The 10,681-nt window shown below is 41.3% G+C and overlaps 1 pseudogene; it reads left to right on the top strand.

Annotated features, from left to right (window-relative positions):
• Nucleotides 1-10,181, top strand: part of LOC121556988 — a 161,340-nt pseudogene extending 151,159 nt beyond the window's left edge.
• The last annotated feature ends 500 nt before the right edge of the window (nucleotides 10,182-10,681 follow it).

The raw sequence follows: 10,681 nt of genomic DNA, 5'->3' as shown, positions 1-10,681 counted from the left end.
ACAAATTCTTTTGATTTATTTTGTTTTTCCAGTAATAATTCTCTATTAGCAGTAAGACCAAATTCAGTATTTCATCAATATTCAATTTTATTTTCAATATATTTTTTACATTACTGTTTATATTAAATCCCATATAAATATCCTTTACTTATTATAAAATTCCCTATGTTTTATATAACCCCTCCTTTTTAATCATTATCCTGCTATTATCCCTTGTTCATTATGCAGCAGACACAGTTTGGCAGTCTAGTCAACACAGGTGAGCTCAGTAGGTTAACAGCCACGTGTTTGAGTGATTTTCGCAACCCTATTCCACCTTTCTTTAATTTATTCATTGAAATCTACTTACTAGTGTATTTCCTGCAAATAAGGCATATACAGTGGCTTCTCAAAAAATTCCTCCCCTACATTCATTTTCTTTTTTTTTGTTTTATTACAAATTAAAATGATTTTTGTTTATACTTTTTTACTACCCACTTTAAGATGCAAAACAAACAAGAGAAGTACAGAAAACTGGCGTCATTTCTCTACCCCCAGAAATTCAATACTTTGTGATCCACCTTTTGCAGCAATTACAGCTGCAAGTCCTCTTTGAGTTATGTCTCTATAAAGCTCCTTTGCATCTAGCCCTGGATTTTGGCCCATTCTTCAAGAGCCAAAACTACCAGCTCCCTTCAAGTTGGATGGTTCACTGGTGTACCAGCAATCTTTAGTCCTACCGATCTGTTGAGTCAACCTTTTACCATTCATTCATTTCAAATTCTTAACCTTAGTGTTTCTTTGTAGTATGCTTAGGGTCATTTTCTGAAAGGTGAACCTCTCCAGTCTCAAATCTCTAAAGATTGACTGGTTTCCCTCAAATTTCCTGTATTATCCCATCATCATTCCTTCAATTTCTACCTTTTCCCAGATCCGCCGATAAAACCCTTGTTCTTCAAAGTTGATGGGGTGTTGAGTTTTCGCGCAACATTCTTTTCCTTGATTCAAACTCAATTTTGTTTCATATTTTTATTTTCATTTATTTAACTTGTTCAAGTCTTAAAACAAATTCTTATTTATCCTACCAGGCGTCTGGGCCAATTGATGCCCGCCATATTATGGGACTCCCAATCACGGCCTGATTTGTGATACAACCTGAGATCTATTGGTTCTGTTCCTCAAACACTGAGATGCAGTGCCTTGACTACTTACGCACTCGGTCCCAGAATACCTGATACCTGATACCATTAAACATTAATATTCAATCATTCTCTCTAATTCTTAATTTAAATGCATTTATTTATCCGTACCATGGAAATATTTTATATACTTATAATTCACTCATATTTGAGTGACTAAAAATTCTAAAGTTTGGAATATCTTCATCCGTTTGTCCAACTGATTGCATTTCTTAGAATAGTTTTCCTTCTTTGCTTTTATTACTTTGCTTCTACATTTTCTTTACCCTGTTACAGCCCTCCATACATCACTACCACACTACACATACACATACATCACCCCACTGCACCCCAGCACCTGCACCCTTGCGATCACACCCTAAACATCTTACTCAATACAATTCAGAATTTTCTACATTCCTCTTTGTTCAAGCTCTGGTTTCCAACCCACTTCGCTCTAAATGTTAGGTTACAGGCTGTAGTAACATGAAGATTGGGTCTACCTGTCTCTATTAGTTCATTATCTTGAGACATGGTGGGTCTGTCTGCTCTGTTAGTTTCATTTATCCTGTTAACATTATTTGGGTCTACATACATCTGTTAGTTCATTTATTACTGTAGTGTGGTCTCACTTCACTCTATATTCATTTATTCATTATGTCTCCTTCCTCTGTTAGTTCATTTATCCTTAGACATGGTGTGGTCTACTTCTTTTATTCATTATTTATTTTTGTCCCTTGTCCTCTGTTATTCTGTATCCTGTAACATAAATTTGGGACCTACTGTCCTCTATTTAGTTCATCTTTCCTGTGAACTACATGAGGTGGGTCTGCTTCACTCTGTTAGTTCATTATCCTTTCATACCTTCCCACGTACCTCACCAGGGCTGAGGCGAGCCTGCCTGACTGATTCCTAAACAGCCCATTAGCATAGATCTGTTTTAACATAAAAATTGTTTCCCTTGTCCTTTATCTACTCTATTTAACAATAAACCATCTTCATATCTTATTTCTGCATGTGCATGCTGTTCTCAAATTCCTCGGTTTCCCCATCGGCAGCATCTGTCTCTCTATCAGCGTGATACTATACTCTACTCTCTCTCTCTCTCTCTCTCTCTCTCTACGCTCTCTCTACCCCTCCTCTCTCTCTCTGCTCTCTGTCTCTCTTTCTCTCTCTCTGCTTCATCTCTCTACCCCTCTCCCTACTCTCCATTCTCTCTCTCTCTCTCTCTCTCTCCCTCTCTCTCTCTCTCTCTCTCTCCTACTACCCCTCTCTCTCTCTCTCTCTCCTGCTCTCTCTCTACCCTCTCTCTCTCTGTCTCTCTCTCTCTCTCTCTCTCTCTCTCTTTTTTTTTTTTTTTTTTCTTTCTCTCTTCTCTACCCCTCATTATCTTATATTATATCTCTCTCTCTATCTCTCTCTCTCTCTCTCTCTCTCTCTCTCTCTTGTGCAGCTGCCTCTCTCTACCTCCTATCTATATCCATCTCTCTACTTCCTCTGCCTCTCTCTCTCTGCCTCTCTCTCTCTCTCTCTCTCTCTCTCTCTCATCTCTCTGCCCTCTCTCTCTCTCTCTCTCTCTCTCTCTCTCTCTCTCTCTCTCTCTCTGTCTCTCTCTCTCTCTCTCTCTCTCTCGCGTCTTCTCTCTCTCTCTCTCTCTCTCTCTCTCTCTCTCTCTCTCTCTCTCTCTCTCTCTCTCTCTCTCTCTCTCTCCTCTCTCCTCTCTCTCTCTCTCTCTGTCTGTCTCTCTCTGTCTCTCTCTCTCTCTCTCTCCTCTCCTCCTCTCTATCTCTCTCATCGTGTCAGTCTTGGCATTAGTTGTCCTCTACTGTTTGGGGCCTCAACTCTTTATTATTTTGTACACACCCTAAGTTCCTCCTCTCCTCTTGAGTCATCCAGTCCAGCCAGAGTGTGTGGGTGATATCATCAGCTCTGATTAGGTTGGTTTAATACTCAGCAGTATCCTTATTGCTTGTCATATCTATCTAATTTTGTTCTAGGTTTGTCTCTCTCTGTAACCTGCACTACAGAACAACGCTCAACAGAGCGAACAGAATGGGGGCAGGCAGGGACAGGGCAGAGCAGGGCAGGGAGCAGAATGGAGCAGACCAGGGCAGGCGGAGGCAGGAGGGGAGTAGGGCCGGGCAGAGGGCAGGCCAGACCAGGACGACGAGCAGGCAGGGCAGAATGAGGCTGAACAGAGGCAGGGCAGAACAAAGGGCAGGGCAGAGTGAGGGCAAAGACAGAGCAGCGCAAGGGCAGAACAGAGCAGGGCAAGAGCAGAACAGAACGGGGCAGGGCAGAGGCAGGAGCGAGGCAGACAGAGTGAGGCCGCAACAGAACAGAGCAGAACCGAGCAGAACACCCAGAGCACAGAATAACTTACTGTATTTCTTAATCATGTCATTGAGAATCTCAGTATTTTTTTTATTTGTTTTGGGTCATTAAACACTTCCAAACATTTAGACAGCCTCAGCCTCTGCTTTTTCAGTTACTAACGATAGCCAGTCTTTCTCCCCTCATCACAGTAGATGCACACTTTCCCACACAAATGACTCTATTTTCGTTCCCAGCAGCGATCAACCACCCCCTCCAGTCAGTATCAGTCCACTGATCGGTTCTTCGGTCGGCTAGTCAGTCAGATCAGTCAGTCATCAGCCCAGTCAGTTCATTTGATCGGCTAGTCAGTCGGTCAGTCCGCCCGCTCAGTCAGTCAGTCAGCCAGTCGTTCTTTCCGTCAGTAGTCCGTCATCGGTCAGGATCAGTCCATCACTCCATGACGTTTCGGTCGGTCAGCCCGTCGTCGGTCGGTCAACCTCGGTCGGTCAGCCGTCGCAGAGTCGTCGATCGGTCAGTCGGCCCAGGTCGGTTAGTCGGCCCGTCAGCCAGGTCGGTCAGTCATCACCGGTCATCGGTCGTCGGTCATCCGTTCGGCTGGTCCAGGTCAGTCCGGTCGTCATGGTGAGTCGATCGGTCGGTCAACAAGTCGGTCAGTCAGCCGGTCGAGGTCTTGTCATCATCGGTTGATCGTTCGTCATCTATCGGTCAGTCGGTCGTCAATTTCTCGTCCTCTCATCGCCGTCCGTCGTGTCTCGGTCGTCGGTCGTTCGGTCTCGTTATCGGTCGTCGTCTCTCAGTCTCGTCGTCCTCGGCCAGTCAGTCGGTCAGTCGTCGTCGTTCTGATTCGTCAGCAGTCTCTCGTCCTGCATCATCATTCTGATCTCCATTCTATATCGTCATCATCGTCTTCGATTCTTCGGTCAGCCGTTCAGTCAGTCCGCCGGTCGGTTCAGCCCGGTCGGTCGATCAATGCCAGTTGGAAGTTTATTGAAGAGTTGAGGCTCTATTCCCGAAAAAATCCCTTCTGTTCTAAACTCTACATCTACAGCCCATTCTTTCTAGAACGCAGTCTAACGGGATCTAAATCACCTTCTATTCTATTTACAGTCTAACAGATCTGATCACCCATTATATCTATACAGTCTAAAGGGATCTGGTGGTCAGATTTCAAAACTCTAATTATCATATTTTATGTGGCCTTCATACAATCCAGCTTTGCTATTACTTCTCCACTTAACCCCCACACACACACACACACACACACACACACACCCCCTACTCCTTCTCGCCTAACATGTACCATTTTATATACCGTGGTGTGCTTCTCTTCTTCTTCTCTCTGCCATATGTTCTCCCACCCATTGGGTCGCTGGACGGAAAAGTTCCTCTCAAAGTGGTTCCCTTGGCCCTCCCTCATCATCCACATTACTCTTTATGTGCTGCAACATCACGCACCCCACGGGGGGGATCGTTATTAATTCTTTTCTTCCACCCATTCACACACAGTTCCCATCAAACCAAATAATTCTTGACCACATTTAATCTGTTCTTTAAAGGTTCCCAATTTTCATTAGGTTTGAACTGTCTAATAATGTTTTGACATCATGTTCCAAAGCTTCATTAATGCTGGATGATTCTACAATGTTTCTTTTAGGGTGCAAAAAACATTCACCCTGATGTTCAATTCCCCACCTTTTCTCTCTTCAGTCTAATAGTAATCAGACAAAATATTAATGTTTCTCCATCATCTTCATATGCTCTATACTGTTACACTGTGTTAAAATGTTCCCATCCATCCTTCATATCTTATTCTATTACACTTTTAAATGTTCCCATCATCTTAATATCTGTTATTTTATCTTAAATGTTCCCATCATCTTCATATGCTGTGTACTGTTACGCTGTCTTAAATGTTCCCATCCTCTTCATATGCTGTGTACTGTTACGCTGTCTTAAATGTTCCCATCCTCTTCATATGCTGTGTACTGAAACAACCTTAAATGTTCCCATCCTCTTAATATGCTGTATTCTGTTACACTGTCTTAAATGTTCCCATCCTCTTCATATGTTGTGTACTGTTACACTGTGTTAAATGTTCCCATCTTCTTCATATGCTGTATTCTGTTACACTGTCTTAAATGTTCCCATCATCTTAATATGCTGTGTACTGTTACACTGTGTTAAATGTTCCCATCTTCTTCATATGCTGTATTCTGTTACACTGTCTTAAATGTTCCCATCATCTTAATATGCTGTGTACTGTTACACTGTGTTAAATGTTCCCATCATCTTTATATGCTGTGTACTGTTACACTGCCTTAAATGTTCCCATCCTCTTAATATGCTGTGTACTGTTACACTGTATTTAGTATTGAGATTCCTGTAAATAACTTGTATTCTTGTGTATTCATATACTTCTTAAATATAGGCTCAGAACCTTCAAACTAAATTAGACCTTTTCTCAATTTTATCAAAACATATAGAAATGTATTCAATATTTAATATTTAATACTGAAGAATGATGATTATAATAACTGTACAAAAGCGAATTCAGGTTCAATGCAATAATCTTTTTATGGATAACATTTTCTGTGCTGTCTTCTTCAACAGGATCTTCATTTAGCCCCTTCAAGAATACAAAACAGTTTAAATATAAACAGACTCTGGTGTTGCAGAGCGTTAATGATCTGGCTGCAGATACACATACAGTGTTCTTTAACCATGTTTCTAAAATAACAATTAAAAAGGAATGGTGAGAAATTAATTAAATTAAGGCTCATATATAATGTACTAGAGGAGAGGATGTCTTTAAGGCTCATATCATAATGTACTAGAGGAGAGGGATGTCTTTAAGGCTCATATATAATGTACTAGAAGAGAGGATGTCTTTATTTTCATTAGATGTATAAATCTAGTCGGAAATGCAGAATTTAGACTAACTGTAAAATAAATAAATAAATAAACATTTTGTAAAAATGTACTGTTAAAGTACAAAATTGATCCTAGATCAGCACTCATGGTCTTAGATACCTTGTAAATATGGGTCCAGATGTTACTCAGCATATAGAAAGAGGATGGGTGAAGTGATGGTGAATAACCCAGTTACCAGTATTTCCCTGGGTTAGTTATGTCTAAGAAGGCTAAATAAGCTTGGAATTCTGATTGACCATACTGCCATGGCGACCATACTGCCATGGCGACCATACTTCCATGGCGACCATACTGCCATGGCGACCATACATCCATGGCGACCATACTGCCATAGCTATATAGTGGAAAAAGAAGCTGTAAGAGAGATTCCCTGGTGGTACAGAGGGAAAAAGACCTGGCTTGGGAACTCAAAGATTACAAGATTCAAACCCCACGTCTCAGATTGTCACATACGAAGTTTAAACAATATGGTTGTGTTTGTATGATTAAATGCTGTTCAAATGTCCTCTGAATGAAATTAAATGCCATTTGTCTGTATGTAGGCCTACAATACAGTCCTCAAACGAGACTTTCCAAATGAGAATTTCCATTAAATCTGGACACAAAACATAATGGGATGCTTTCTTTTCCCCAGTCGAATATGGTCAATCAGGACACCATATGTTTCTGTATGATTAAATGCTGTTCAAATGTCCTCTGAATGAAATTAAAATGCCACGTGTCTCTATATCACCTTGCAGTGGGTCTACAATACAGTCCTCTCCATTCAATCTGGAGAGAAAACATAATGGGATGTATTTCAATCTGCTTTCTTCTGCTTTAAGGAGCTAGAAATGTGCATGCTGAGAATTTTGTGGTAATGTTCTTGAAATGTTCTAATTAAATGTTCGGGAACCTTTAAAGAACTCAGAATGGATGTTCTGTCTACATTCTTGCAACATCAAAGGAATGATTTGTGCACCCTGATACAAACATTATCTGAACGTCAGCACAACTGTTTTTTCTGTTTTGGGAACCTATCTCTTGTCATATCCCCACAATGTTTCATAACCTACATAAATGTTTGAGGAAAGTTTAAAGAACATAACAATATGTTCTGGGAACATTCTTGTTTTTGCACCTAAAAGAAACATTGTATAATGATCCGCACAACTGGACAGTTTTTGTGTTTTGAGGAAATGTATTTTGTGATGTTCCCACCAGATTGTTCCCACAACCTAATTAAAAATTCTGGGAACCTTTGATTAACAGAAAAATATGTTCTGGGAACGTTCTTGCAACATCAGGCTAATGTTTTGTACAAATATTGTATAATCATCATCACGACTGTTTATGTGTTATGAGAACATTTTCCACAACCTAACGAATGTTCTGGGAACTTTCACAGAACCAATTTTGGTTTGCTGGGAAAACATTACTGGTACATTGTGTTACTACATTTCCTGGAAACCTAATGAGAAGTTTTGGGGAATGTTCTGTGGTGGTTGTTACAGATGTTGTGCACAACATTTTAGTGAATGTTAGGAGAACATTCCAAGGATATTTCATTTAATACATAAAAAAAAAAAAAAATTGTTGTCAAAAACATTATTTTAATATTTTGGGGATCTCATCATCCTAATATTATATAATGTTAGATAAAACCCTAACTAGAACTTAATGGGAATCTTAGCTAATGTTCTGGGAATGTTCCCGGTTTGCTGGGTTACGAGTTCAGTTAACACAGCTTCACTCACATCTGATAAAGAAGCCAATCATTTTTGTTCAAGGCATGGTATTTGTTTTAGAATGTTAAAACTCTGAACATGTTCAATAGCACATTCTCTACCATTTGAGGTTTGGAATGATACAATAAAAATTATTTAATAGTTGGGCTTGTTTGCTGCTGGCTTGGCACAGCTCTACAAAATACAGTTGAAGTCGGAAGTTTACATACGCCTTAACCAAATACATTTAAACTCAGTTTTTTCACAATTCCTGACATTTAATCCTAGTAAGAATTCCCTGTTTTAGGTCAGTTAGGATCACCACTTCATTTTAAGAATGTGAAATGTCAGAATAATAGTATAGAGAATGATTTATTTCAGCTTTTATTTCTTTCATCACATTCCCAGTGGGTCAGAAGTTTACATACACTCAATTAGTATTTGGTAGCATTGCCTTTAAATTGTTTAACTTGGGTCAAACGTTTCGGGTAGCCTTCCACAAGCTTCCCACAATAAGTTGGGTGAATTTTGGCCCATTTTTGCACCAAAGTACGTTCATCTCTAGGAGACAGAACGCGTCTCCTTCCTGACCGGTATGACGGCTGTGTGGTCCCATGGTGTTTATACTTGCGTACTATTGTTTGTACAGATGAACGTGGTACCTTCAGGCATTTGGAAATTGCTCCCAAGGATGAACCAGACTGAGGTCTTGGCTGATTTCTTTTGATTTTCCCATGATGTCAAGCAAAGAGGCACTGAGTTTGAAGGTAGGCCTTGAAATACATCCACAGGTACACCTCCAATTGACTCAAATTATGTCAATTAGCCTATCAGAAGCTTCTAAAGCCATGACATCATTTTCTGGAATTTTCCAAGCTGTTTAAAGGCACAGTCAACTTAGTGTATGTAAACTTCTGACCCACTGGAATTGTGACACAGTGAATTATAAGTGAAATAATCTGTCTGTAAACAATTGTTGGAGAAATTACTTGTGTCATGCACAAAGTAGATGTCCTAACCGACTTGCCAAAACTATAGTTTGTGGAGTGGTTGAAAACGAGTTTTAATGACTCCAACCTAAGTGTATGTAAACTTCCGACTTCAGCTGTAGATTGTAAAATATATTTTTTTATCTTAATGGGACCACATTAATAGAGAATAAATTAATTAAATAAAAAATATGTTGTTGTCTTTATGAAGGGACAATAAAGAAAAATGAATGTTTATTAATCTCTCTTTCTCTCTCTCTCTCTCTCTCTCTCTCTCTCTCTCTCTCTCTCTCTCTCTCTCTCTCTCTCTCTCTCTCTCTCTCTCCTCTCTCTCTCTCTCCTCTCTCTCTCTCTCTCTCTCTCTCTCTCTCTCTCTCTCCTCTCTCTCTCTGTCTCTCTCTCTCTCTCTCTCTCTCTCTCTCTCTCTGTCTCCTCTCTCTCTCTCTCTCTCTCTCTCTCTCTCTCTCTCTCTCTCTCTCTCTCTCTCTCTCTCTCTCTCTCCTCTCGCTCTTCTCTCTCGCTCTTCTCTCTCTCTCTCTCTCTCTCTCTCTCTCCTCTCTCTCTCTCTCTCTCTGTCTCTCATATCAGACCTCAGTCCGTTCCCGGGTCAGTTTGATCATCAGTTCCCGGGTCTCCCCTCTCTGACGGAGTCTCGTTTTTCCAGTCCCAGAATGCACTACCCCACCACCTTCACCTATACCCCTCCCGTCACCTCCGCCATGTCGCTAGGCTCCGCCCATTATCACACCTACCTGCCCCCTCCCTACCCCGGTTCCGCCCAAAGTCAGAGTGGACCCTTCCAAACCAGCAGTACACCCTATCTCTACTATGGAGCCTCCTCTGGGTCGTACCAGTTCTCCATGGTTCCCGGGGGGGACCGCTCCCCCTCCAGGATGGTTCCTCCCTGCACCAGCGCCTCACCGGCAGCTCCTGGCTAACCCTAACCTGCCCAGTCAGGGGGCGAGGGAGCGGTGGAGGGGGATGGGAGTCACAGCAACTCCCCCACTGTACTCAACCCTGCTGGGGGGCGCATGGATGAAGCTGTCTGGAGACCCTACTGAGGAGCAGAGGAGGAGGAGGAGGAGGAGGAGGAGGAGGAGGAGGAGGAGGAGGAAGAAGAAGAAGAAAGTAGGTGTGACAACGTAACTGAACAACGTAACTGATGTCATGGTTTTTAAAGCACAAAACTTTTAAAAGAGAGTTTTGGAGTTCTGATTAAAACCACCAGTGTCTCAGTCTCCTGCACCTGGAAATCAACGCTGAGATAAAATAATGAAAGAAACAAAGGGACTGACTAGTATGAACTGGTCTGGAGGAATGTGTTGTGACCAGACAGACAGACACTACAAAGGGACTGACTAGTATGAACTGGTCTGGAGGAATGTGTTGTGACCAGACAGACACTACAAAGGGATCTCGTCTCTTCTCAGCATCAATGAGACACAAACATGAACCATTATGGTTTACCCCGGACCCAGTGGAGAAGACATTATAATACCAAAGTATTACCACATAGTACTACAATACTACTATATAGTACTATACCATAGTACTATAATAA

Source organism: Coregonus clupeaformis, unplaced genomic scaffold (assembly GCF_020615455.1).
Source record: "Coregonus clupeaformis isolate EN_2021a unplaced genomic scaffold, ASM2061545v1 scaf0062, whole genome shotgun sequence".
Taxonomy (NCBI): domain Eukaryota; kingdom Metazoa; phylum Chordata; class Actinopteri; order Salmoniformes; family Salmonidae; genus Coregonus; species Coregonus clupeaformis.
This window is presented reverse-complemented; position numbering and strand designations above follow the sequence as displayed.